At 41.5% G+C, this 12736-nt stretch overlaps 2 protein-coding genes across 2 annotated transcripts in view; one reads left to right on the top strand and one right to left on the bottom strand.

Annotated features, from left to right (window-relative positions):
- Positions 1 to 12736, bottom strand: part of LOC104950353 (nuclear receptor corepressor 2-like) — a 145294-nt gene that overhangs the window by 125169 nt on the left and 7389 nt on the right. The gene's annotated exons all lie outside the window — the stretch shown is intronic.
- The window catches only part of LOC104950368 (codanin-1-like), a 29355-nt gene that overhangs the window by 12276 nt on the left and 4343 nt on the right, over positions 1 to 12736 (top strand). The window lies entirely within an intron of this gene.

The following is a 12736-nucleotide window of genomic DNA, read 5'->3' on the forward strand; positions in this document are numbered from 1 at the left end:
GGGGGTTGGGGGGGGGCTCCATCCTGGACCACGGGGCAGGGGGAGAAAAACAACCTGCAGACCAGTGGTTACCAAATGTCTGACGTAACGCCGCCTCACTATCACATGAGCTCAGGAAAACCTTCATCAACAACACCCGCTATGGCAAGAGTGTTCATTAAAAAATGTCTAACGTGGGATACTACAATGGATGTTAGTGATGTTTTTTCTACTTACATACTATACAATTGTAAGTGTTTAGAATCTTACACGAGCTTAATATAGCAACTGTTTATTCATTTTATTTAATCCTTTCAATTATCTATCCGTGACTTCAAGCTAACTATTTGTATAGTTTTTTCTAATACTTTTTAGTTAACCATTTCGGTTTATATGTTCAATTGCTAACATAATTCCATCACTTTCATAGCCTAAGAAATCACTGAAAAGCTCATAATTTAAACCATGGATGAACATTAGCAATAAAGCCTACTGCTTATTGTGACAGTATTTTTGTTAAGATCAAAGCAAATATGTATATCCATTTTCTTAAATGAATAGAACTAACCCCAACTTACTTTCCCCATGACAATTGCAGCATTAAAATCGGTTGCGGTGAGACAGTGTTTATTAAAATATTTAATAAAATATAAAACACTTTCAACTTTGCAGCTCAGGCTTTGATTTAAATCTATTTCTTTACTGCCACAAGAGACATAACAAGGCCATGTAATGTGATTATTTGTATCATTGCTTATACAATCCTGTAGTGCAGCGAATGCATTTAATCCCACCAGCAAAGTTAATACATATTTTACTTAAAACACATGAGATGCAACACATGACTGCAGAGAGGAGGGCAATAGGCTTGTGTGAGCCTTCCGCCCCATTTTCCTCTGCAAACGCCAAAGGGATTTCCACAAAGCAAACACTGGTTAGCCTCGCTATTTAGTGTGGAGAGCCACCGCAGCCAACAAGTTGACTTCCAGAAAATAGCTCACGTGTGTGTGTGTCTGTGTGTGTGTGTGTGTGTGTGTGTGTGTGTGTGTGTGTGTGTGTGTGTGTGTGTGTGTGTGTGTGTGTGTGTGTGTGTGTGTGTGTGTGTGTGTGTGTTTGTGTGTGTGCGTGTGTGTGTGTGTGTGTGTGTGTGTGTGTGTGTGCGTGCGTGCGTGTGTGCGTGTGCGTGTGTAAGAGTGTGAGTGGGTGTGTAATCCCTATGATTCTGCATTGGCCCAGATAGAGCAATGAATAATTTGCTGGCAGAGATCCAAACTGGATGTGGTTTGACTCATTGCTGTAGATTTTCTCCCAAAGGGGGGGATGGTGGTTTGACTATCAATTACAGTGGCTGGAGCCCTGCAATCTGAGATGCTCTTTGATTCATGCATGCTTTGCCTGCATGCTTGGCTGGTATGCATGCTCTCTTGCAAAAATCACTATACACATTCAAATGGAAAATCACACTTCTGTGGTTGTCATTTCCTTGTTTCATGTTGTTAGTTAATGTGATCAGCTGGAAAATCCTAAGAATGACAGACATCAGGAAACCAAAATCGACTTTGACTTAAAGCTTAGTTTCTGACACACTGTAAAAAGTGCATTTGTTCTGTAACTGTTTAAATGCAGCTGTTAGTAATGTACTTGCGCATTTCTGAGCCGTCTGGTTTTGTACGTTTCCCACGGATAAGATGACGTGATGTCATGCGGAAATATTTCCAATGCCGGTTTGATGTAGTCTAATGGTAGAGCAACTTAAAACATCTGCAATAAGTGTCATGTCTATCCTTCAGACTCAAGCAGAAAGGGTTATTGTGTGGACTCACAGTGATGAAAAACATAAAGAAAGAAAACCCTTCTCAAGTTGAGACGTCAATTTTCTACCAGCATTACCCCAGCAGGCCCCAATGCAATGCAACCACAAAACACACTACAATTTGAGTGACGGACAGGGCCACAATCATTGAGGCCCACATTTTCACAAACTCAAATCAAGTTGCATCCTAGCTTTGTTCTACTTTTTGTGAAGTAGGCGTAGAAACCATCATCACTCTCACTGACCCACTCAGTAGCCTTTAGCTGTGGAGTTCTACTCACTGGTTACTGTGAACACTGTCGTCATATCAGCACACAGTATGTTAGTTCCTCGCTAAATATCTGTTAAGGGGTTGCAAAAGCTAAAAATTGGGTAGTAAATAATAGGCTGCTGACCTTATAACAGTGCTTCTATGGGCCAGTTTTGTATTTCACTGAGCGTAACAGCGTGAACCAGCAAGAAAATGAACTGAAGTCAGCACTTCACTTAGTTTAGGGAAAGACTAAACAAACTACAAAAAGTCAGTGAGACACTGAACTGAACTGACTGAAACTTTGCAGCAAATTGAAGATGCATTAGCCAAGTTAATTTGTTCATTAATTCTGAGAAATGAAGGAAGTGACTGAAAGAAATGTAACAAGCAGGCAGTATATTAAGCAAGTCCTCTTAAAATAACTGTAATGAAGAGGCCGACAACATTATGTGTAACAAAATCGTGTAGGATCATCATTGCACCACACAGCAGACATGAATCCACACTTTTATAAGACCAGAGGACATGGGAGAAAACACATAATTGACAATCATCTTATAATGAAAATGACTGCAAAACATTCAAGTTGATTTTCTCTGATTCCTGTCAAATGTCTCTTCCTGTCTATATATAAGAAAATATCTAGGATTTACTTTATTGTGATGATGTGAAATCCCTCAGCCATGTAGCTTGGTACTTTCCATTCGAGCAGCCTCATTTACATCGCTCATTAGAGTAACCCCCAAAGAAATGTCAGTATCTGCTCTGTGAAACAGTCATTCATGAGACATTCTTTGATTCCTCATTGGACAAATTGATATGCAGCGAATAAAAGAAAGTCTCACACGCACACATTAGACAGAGCTTCCCGTTAGTGTACGGGCCTCTTATTGTGCAGCTCAGCCATCTGTCTCTCAGCAGTAGGTCCTTGTTACCTGTTGTACTCTTTCTTAGCCCGCTCATTCACCAATCCAATCTCTGTGCCAGCAGTGCCTTTCACCCACTCATTCAGTAAAGAGTTCTCAAAAAGGATTTCTCACAGAAACAAGAATCCAAGTGTCTTGGACTTTGACAGAAACTAGAAAGTGGGAGCTTTTTTTGTGCTGCTTGTTTAAAGTATTAGTTATTAAAACGTACGACCTTTCTAATTCTTGAGGATTATTTCATCTGTAAAAAGTCAAATAAATGGAGAAACTGAATTATTTAAACCTTCAAAGGTTTATACACATCACTGTCAAAGCCTTGGGCAATGGCGAGCTGGATAAAGAGTGATGGGGTACAGATGCCTCTCCTTAGAGCAAGGGAGGTTTTTTTTTCCTGTGGCCCCCGCTCAGATGAGAGGCTAAGTTTACGTTGCACCAGTATGCAACAGTCTTAGAAGTCCGTTGGATGTCCAGACCCCTAGCATATGGAGTTAGTTAGAGGCAGAGCAGCGAGCCTCGGGGCCTTTCTGTCTCGTACGGGACCAGCAGTGAGCGGTCGCCTCAGTGAGACATTTTCCAATCGCTGCAGGCGGCATAAAGCTTCAAAGATTACAGTCAAAGTTTATGTTTCTTTGACGTGAGAACAAAAAGCTAATAATGATGAAAGGATTCTTGAGAAAGTGCTTCACCTATAAAAGTATTAAAGTGCAAGGAATCTTGAATACAGTGTCATATTTCGGTTTGATATGGTGGCTGTTTGTCATTTTTAAACATGTTGTTCATGTTATGTTCAAATTATAGACATAAATACAAATAAAACTGCATATAAATATTCTTATGCCCTGTATTGTCAGTGGCTTTACGGTCAAATTCTTAATCCTTAATCAACATTTTTCTTAACTTAAATCTGTTTTCCATTTGAGGAAATCCAATAAACATCTTTTTAAAATACTGAGCAGATGTTTGTGTGTGACGTTCTTTCTAATGACCCTTAGTTAACTTTGCACCTAATGCGGTCATTATCATTGAATAACAGGAAGTTAATTTTCCTGTTCCTAAACTACCCAACCTTTTCTGACCAAAGACCTCTCAGAAGAAGGGGTCAGGGCCAATTATAAGCTAGCTGCTAATAGTGCTTTAGTGAGTCCAGATGTTGTTCCAGTCCTCCATTAGTTTAACTCCCTGCACAGAGTAAATGAGCACAACAAACTGTACCAGGCAGCCAGTGAACACAAAGAAACACATTGTCTGGAAATAACTTCAGACATTTCTCATTTGAAATTCAGCAAGGTTTCCACTTGAAAGTTAATATTTTATTTGGATTGTTTAAACTTTATACAATACTCGCATGCAAGATTTAAATGTAAAAGTTTCTGGTCTCTTATCATTTCGCATGCATCTTTTCAAAGAACGCACACTTTGGACTTTCTTTTTCTCAAATAGAGATTGAATCATGGTCAGAATAATGACATTTTTACACAAACCAGTAACACTCAAATGTTAGCATCTCAGTTTGGTTTTTCATCTGCTCCAACACAAGAGGGAAATATATAATACATGTTAAATGCAGTGTGTTCAACAGCTCAGCAGGTAGTGTATAGTGGTGTTGAGAACTTTTTCACTCAGAAACATCTGGCTGCTGGGGCTGGAAACGGGGTTGACGAGAATGGAAAGTGAACCAAAAAAGCTTTGGGCTAGAAACCAAAAAAAATTATATGAAATATGCAAAAACATTTCCAACTGGGAAGATAGCCTTCAGGGCTTTCCCTCAGTAATCCCTCTCTGCCATTTATCTGCAGTGTTGCAAACATCAACCTCCAAGTCTGAAGTGAAGCCAATTTGAAATTGCCTTAAACTTCTGTCCTCTGTAACAGCCAGCAGGGGATGGGTTCCGATTGCATGGAAGTCTATTGAAACATTTCCGAAACTGAACAAAAATAATCCAAAACGTTTTTTTTTTTTTTTTTTTTAAAAGGGCCACGCCCTTGATTATTGGCAAACTTAAAACTTAAAAAAAAAACATTTATTTAAAGATTTACCAGTTATGATGAACTGGAAAGTTAGCTTTAGAAACTAAAACCATTCTTCGTTCCAGGCTGTATACTTATATCTGTAAAGTCGGACATTTAACATGGCGGTCTATTGCAATTGCTTCCCTTTTCGAGCCATTCTCAAGTGGCCACTCATTGAACTGCAGTTTTTGGCATGTATGCCACGAAAAGCAATATACGTTTGAGGGTGAGCCTTGTGTTTTAGAGGTCCCTACCACACATAGTAGACTGGGTTAGTCATAAAACATTAACCATTTCCAGTGGCATCACGGTGACTATATCCAAAAGTATATAGTCTATGGTTCATAGACTAGAGGCTATAGAGCTGTTAGTTTTGGGAAATCATTATCATTTGGGTTAAAATAGACCCTTTCAGGCGGACGAGCGACGAACACTTCTCTTTTAATATAAAATCTGGATTAGTGTAGCTGTACATATTTCAAAACAGATTTGAAAAGCATGAACCCATCCTTTAAAAAGAACCACCGAGGCCATGTTTAAGACCGAGTTATTCCAATATTCTTATTCCCTGTACAGGGTGGGTTGTTGTTGTTTTGGTTGTTGGGTGTTACAGCTCGGTCGGAGTATACTTCATACTGTCAAAACACCTTCTTTCCACAAAGAGAAGTGAGAACATGGCGCAGTTTGTCTTGCACCTGTCTAAACAAACATTACATTTTCAAGTTTGTATATTTTAACATTAAAAAGGCGACACTGCTGCAGACACATTAATCCTTGGCTGTACAGTTGACAGTTTTGGAATGGTACATTTAACATTGACGCAGTAACTTGTGTAATGACTGCAGGGTGTCTGGATATAGTCACGGCACAAGCAAGATGTATTCAGGGGGCAGAGTTTAAAAATGCTCTCATTGCATAATCTACAAATCTCCAGTGGTTAAATATAAAACCTAAAAAAACACTGCTTGCCATGCAAAAGGCTTGTTTCTTGCTACATAACTGCTTGTAGGGTTTTGGGTTTTAGAGGGTAGTCCATGAACAATTTATGTGCTCTTTTGTTTGTTTACTGTGGTTTGCCGGTCATAAAAATAAAGTCAGCTGGAGGAATATCTCTTGCTCGTGTTGCCTCTCAGAGTTTTTTCTCTCACTCTCTCTCACACACACACTCTTGGCTGACTGTCACACCCTTGGAGCCATTTGGAACATCACACCCACCCTTTGGCCAGAGCTGAAATTAATTGCTGACTAAAAAAGTGCCTAGCAACTCCCTGGCTATGCAGCAAAAACACATCAACAGGTTGTCACTTGTGATATCAGGCGGGGTTGCCTCCACTGAATTATAAGACCTGACACTAGTAAATGATACACCGCCAGAGGAATTTACATGACATCACTGAGTGTGCCTGAGGTGCAACATCGACAACAATGACAAGAGATAATATACAGGGGACGCAACAAGATTACACATTTGCATTACAGCGATGGTCCCTATGATTATCATTTCCTTTCAGTTTAGGTAACCTGCTGATGCACATGCTACATTGTTGGGAGTTGTCATAATTATCCCTTTCTAAATGTGTAAATGCTGTTTATATGAAAATCCTAGAGGTAAGTACAGAGCATTTCCTTTTGCCACTTATCAAAAAAAGAAATAATGTGCAAGCAATCTACACTTTTCATGTCATCCAAACACCTTCAATATTATTTACCCTAAATTATTAGTTCTCAAAGACAACCTTCAGGAGATAAAGTTGGTCTAGACTTGACTCCTTCCTATTTCTAAATAAAGATGTCTTGCAAGTTACCCTTTAATCTTAGACATGCACATGATATCTGCAACCTTAGTTATGCAAATATTAGTTTCTGTTCTTTTTCTCTGTAGTTAACTCTTCCTGCTAGAGAAAGGTAGTTTAAGATAAATAGAACCTTCTTTTTTTCCAAGGCTTTGGAAACATTTAGTGCAAGAGAGTAATTCAGCATTGACAAGCTCATCAACATGCCATGTCCCCTGCAGTCTGCCGAGTGCACAGGAATGCTCACAGTAGGAAATTGACCATAGGTCAGGGCAGCGGAAATTAAAATAATGAAGTCAAGAGTTTGGAGGCCCAGATTCAAAACCTGAAGGAGTTTGGTCTGAGACTTTTTTATTAACCTGTATTTTTGGTCTGAGGAACGCTTGTGACATGCAGCTGGCAAACAGTCCCCGAGGCAAAACATGATTGAAATGGACCACGACAGCCCAAAGTTACAGTTTGTTTTTTGACTACATTTTGGTTTTTCAGCATGCTCTTATAATTCTCTTTACTTTAGTAATTAGTTCTGCCTTTATAAGACAATGTGCACAATGTTTGTAGATACCTCAAAAATAAACGGTCTCTGATTTAAACAACACAGAAGAGTTAAAATCTGAAATTCCTTCAGTGATTCTGTGCTTTTAACTTTCCCTGAAAGCAAAGCATGCATGTCATGACAGTCTTTCCTTATCTTTCCAAATCTTGCTGGTACTATCTTTTACTTCTGGCAAAGAATGTCTGCTGCTGTGTCAGGGTGTGCAGGCGAGGCAGCATGAGGGAGCAAACAAGCTGAAAACTGAGCCGACATGAAACGGAGATGAATTCTGAAGCCTCAGGTCTCAAATTGTTTGTGGCTTCACAAATGAAGAGTCAGCTAATTGTATATAAGATCCTGAAATCAGAGATAACACAGGGGATGGGGAGGGGCTGCAATACTTTTTGTGTGTGATTAAGTATTTTAATATGGTATTTATTTTCAATACTATCACAGCATGCCATCATGTAAAAGTTATAGAAACCAATAAGTAAAGCAAACAATTATAAATAAAGTTGCACACACACATAAACATGCTTCGCTCTGCCAGAGTCTAGCCTGCACATGCTCAGAAACACCAGAACTACAGTCACATACAACTATATACATAAGAAATGTTAACATGCAACTCTCACCCACTGCTCACTTTTAGCTGTGAGTTCACTTGACTCACTCTTTACTTTTGTCCCCAGCCACCACAATTCTGACATCATTTCCTGCACAGCTAATTGTAACAAAAGTGCAAAGACTGAACTGATGTCAAATATCTAAACAAGTGCTATCTTACAGGGATGGCATCTGGACCCTTAGGCCTCAGTTGACCCATCGCTGCTCTAATTGTGTGTTCATTAAAATAGTTTTGCAGCTTGAAGGCCTGAATGTAGCTCTGATAGTTCATGGTAGGAACCAGGGAAAAGGAATATGCTCTAGGGTATGATGGGGAAAGATGTTATCTATAGCTCCATTCATGGGGAAATATTTCTGTCCATTTGGCAGAGGACTGCTCTCTCAGTGGGCTGAGCGAGAAGATAAGAGAGATGACTAAGGGCAGGAGACAAGCTAATGGGAGGGAGACTTCCCATGGCTGGCCAAACCACTAGCAGCTGGCCATCTGCAAAAACACTACAAAGCAAAAAAACGCCAAATTCCCAACAAGCTTAGGCCATGATCAGGATCAGACTTACAATTTTAACTTGTTGTATTGTTTTGAAATTACAGCTTTGCACCGCATGCTATCATTATTTGTAAGAATTTCTCTTGTGGTTTGAGATAAAATGACAGGTTTGGCCAGGACTCTTCACTCCCAACCGTTCTGTCTTTATTTGGAAAAGATGGAGGGAAATGACTTTCTTCCACATTACCAACTCAGCCCTTACACACATTTTAACAAAAGCCTGTGAGGATAATCCTGGTAATATAAAATGAATAACAAAATGGGTACTTCAACACTACAAAACAGCAATTAGGAATTAGACAATGTTACTTTTTTGACACACTGCAGTGTTTTGATTAACTTTTCGAGCAATGACAATAATAGTTGTAGATTGGTGGGGTACAGTTTCAAAATAAAAGATTTGTTCATGTAAAAAAGAACACTTTATTAGATCCTTGTAGCATGCTTTGTCAGGTGACTTCCTAACTCAAAAGAGAGCAACACAAGAACAGATCTGCCCTGATAGCTTGCTAATGGCGATAATAAGCTTGTTCTCCCAAAGGGCGCTATAGTTACACATCAAAGTCCTCCAAAATATCTAAACATGCAATTAGAATTCAAATACTGATAAGAGTGAGATTTAGTGTACAATAAAAAACTGACTTATGGATGTTGTCAAAGCTTCTGCCGGAGAGCCTGTGGTCTGCAAGAGAAACATTTTCCATAAACATGAGTGTGGGTTTGCCTTGGCTGCAGCATGTACTCTTCCTCTTCAGTGGGTGTGTAAATCTTTTCTGCCTGGTGTGCAGTGAATCTGTGTGTAGCCTTAAGCAGCGCTCCATGCCAACATGTTTATTTTTTTCCCTCCCCAACAACTTTGCGGTGCACAATCGTTTGGATGTTTCCCGTCTGTGTCAAGGGAGAGGCTCCGGGCCAACACAGAGATGGAATATGGAGTCATGCGCCAGTCAGACTAACGGCCCTGGCTACTTCCTGTGGCGCGGCACAGAGCGATGGGATTGGCCTCCACTCCACTTTACAGTATGATAATCTTTCTGTGTTGCATCAGGCTTCACTCGAGCACATTGGGGCAGATCTATCCTCTGTTTTCACTTAAATCTCCTCTGTTCTTTGTGCAAGTTTCCCCTCTTCTGTGCTTTTTTAACGTTCCTATCTTCCCTGCCTGTTCTTCAATATTTCTGCAATGTACCTTGAATCATAAGTGGATTTGAGGCAGCGGTTAATCAGTGGTTTATCATTTCAATGACCAGTGTTCATTTTGTGGGGAAATCTTCCTACAGCAAGGTCAATTTATAAAAAACGAATATTAAGACGGGCAAGGTTCTGAGACGGTTTTCAGCCAAAGAAACCAAAAGAGAAATCCAACCCGGGAGGATGAAAACATATTTCTGTTCTGGTTATGTGGGGACACCACCAGAAGGAAGCCTGTGACCCATCTGGTTTTCTGACCAAGGCGTGTAGTCCAGAATAAAACAGCTTTCATACAGAAGAATGACATGAGATGCTTATTACTGAACAGATTATTCCACATGCATTTATCCCCATTTATACAAGACTGTCGTCACTGTTCACTGACTCAAGGCATGTATATACAAAATATATATAAGGCCGCTTCCCTCTCTGTCGATTTGACCTTTTTTTCAAGACTAGTTGAGTAGTATCCTATGTAAATGTTGCAAAATTCAGTTTAAACATCACCCAATAAAAAAATAAAAAGTACTACTTTGGTGTATTGATTTCACATTACTGCAAAGGTCAGAAGGGTCATGAATTCAGGTTTAAAACAAGTGAAAACAAAAAATTACAAATGTAAAGAAAAGTTTGCGTTTGACTGACCTAACTTTTCGTTTTAGTTGGCGATCATGATGGGAGCAAAGTAAGTAGTCAAAAAGTAATACAGTGCAGCATCAGACCCGGGAGACGTGGGAGATCGCTGTTTCAAACCAACAGTCAAACATCTTTTCAACTTTATTTAATGCGGAAAATTCCATGACTATTTCACTCCTATTTAAGTGCATTGCTTTAATAATCTGCTGCCAGATGGAAACTGTTGTCATTTTATGGTGTTTGCCTTTCCTCCCCCTTAATAGCTGTGAGCAACAACACAACTGCATGGAAGCCCATCCACACACCCTCTTAGGAGAACATGAGTAAGGCTGGAGCCATACGGGAACGGTAACGCAAACAAACCAAATTCGATATAAAAAAAGTCTTCCGTCCACACGCAATAGGCACCAGAAACGTGTCCTTCCACGCGAGACCGCTCGACCCGCTGGAGACGCTGTAGCACATATGCCGGCCTGTAAGTGGCGCTGTGCTTCCGCGACAAAATACACCAAAAGCAGCGAAGAAGACTTCCGAGCATGGTTTCCATGGTTGCCCTTCTGTTTATTCTCCGCGATGGATGTAGCAGCAGAGGTGGGGAGAGGCAGGGCTCTTTTTCTCCGTCAGCATCAGCTGATCTCTAAACTCTCTCTCCTGTCCGATTAGACTTCACTCGCGTTTACGTCCATATCGATCAGATCTAGCTAGTTGTATTTCACACAGGCTCCGCCCTCTACTGGACTCTATGGGTACTACCCTTAACCATGCTCTGCGAGCATTCAGCAACATACTGAGTTGCATAAACGTAGCCGGCCAATCAGGGCGAATGCGCTCGGCGGCCACGCCTCCTGATCCTTTTTCTCTTCAGCGAGCGAGCAACAACTGATGCAGAGAAAGTAAAAAAGTTTGAAAGAAGAAGAAAGAAGTTATCATACCTTCATGGAGTCACCACTTCTAGAGACCCGGGCCGGTCCTTCGTGCCCTGACTTAATAGCGGGCGCCGATCCCCACCACCTCTGCTTCAAGTGTTTGGGGGACCAGAGTATGGCCGAGGCGGTGACTTTCACGTTCGCCATCCCAGCAGGGCGGATGGCTCCGTTTGCCGGGGAGGAGGATGACGAGGACTTCTCGTTGTTGGGCACTTCCGGGTCCGGCGTCCATGGAAGTCCACCGACAGGTCGATCCGCCAGGACTTCCCCCTGGTGATGGCCATGGCGGCGAAGCGTGGCAGCCCATCTGCTCCTAGCAGGCAGCAGGCTGGGCAGAGAACCTCTGCCCCGCTCGCATAGCATGATTAAGGGTATTACCCATAAAGTCCAGTAGAGAGCTCCGCCTGTGCTTATATAACCAGGGTTACAATATGTAACCCACCATTCTAGCTAATGATATGACTGCCTGAGTGTCAAAGGACACCTAAACAATAAGCGACATTTTGACCGGAGAATTTTTGATTTCGGCTAACGGAAACTCTACCGTGCGGGGTCTGCTGGAGGCTCCTGCTGGGTGCACTGTCCTGCGAGATACCAGGACCTGGCTCGAAACACTCGGAAAACTGTTGTTGTTATTGGCGAAACACATCAGCAATGACGCAGGTGACACGGGGGTGAGCAGGAGAGGTGGGGAGAGGCGGGGCTATTGCGTCATCAGAAAATGATCATATAGGGCGTAGGCACGGAGCCGTTTGGCCCCCCAGAGCGTTGTGTCCGCAGATCTACCCACCTTGGGACCCGTGTGTGTGTGCGTGCGTGTGTGTGTGTGTGTGCGGCCTCATGTGACCGAACCGTCTATAGATAGAGAACTGTAGCGATACGACCGTTACCGTTCTTGTGTGGCTCAGCCTGAAGTGGTTGCCCTCAATAGGTAGCAAATGCACCTGGCTATAACTTATCTGCAGTGTATTTTTTAGTTTTTTCCCCCCCCCAAACTCAAGTGTGGACCTGCAGCAAAGCCTTTGTCTTTTTTATGACCAGACTTTGGATAATTATGCGTCTTTTACAGTATAGTTTTCCAGTAAAAAGTTGCAAACAAAGAGCTTTGGGTGGGATCTGGAGGGCTGCCCTACGTCTCCTTGCAGTGTTGGGCCAATTCAAGGTGCATGAAAGAGAGGTACGTTATTTGGCTGGGTGTCTTGAGAAGCAGAATTTTGAAAGGAGATCAGAGGGGTTTTCCACATTGATGGTCCACTTTTGTTTTGATTGGACTTAAATTCCAGTCTTAGTGCCACTAACACGCTTTCCCTTTGTTGATGGCGCTGTGCAGTGGGACAAAGAGGCAACACAAAAGCGCTTCGCTAAGATAATAGTGGACTGCTGAGTTGAAGGTAATTTTACCATGATTTTGAATCCACATTATGCTGTATGTTACTGGCTTTAAAGCCGAAGGCTTCGCTAAATACAAACGTTCCCCAAATTATGACCGCTTCGGAATGGC

The sequence above is a fragment of the Notothenia coriiceps genome, unplaced genomic scaffold (assembly GCF_000735185.1).
Source record: "Notothenia coriiceps isolate Sejong01 unplaced genomic scaffold, NC01 NC01_scaffold00000339, whole genome shotgun sequence".
NCBI classification, from domain to species: Eukaryota; Metazoa; Chordata; class Actinopteri; order Perciformes; family Nototheniidae; genus Notothenia; species Notothenia coriiceps.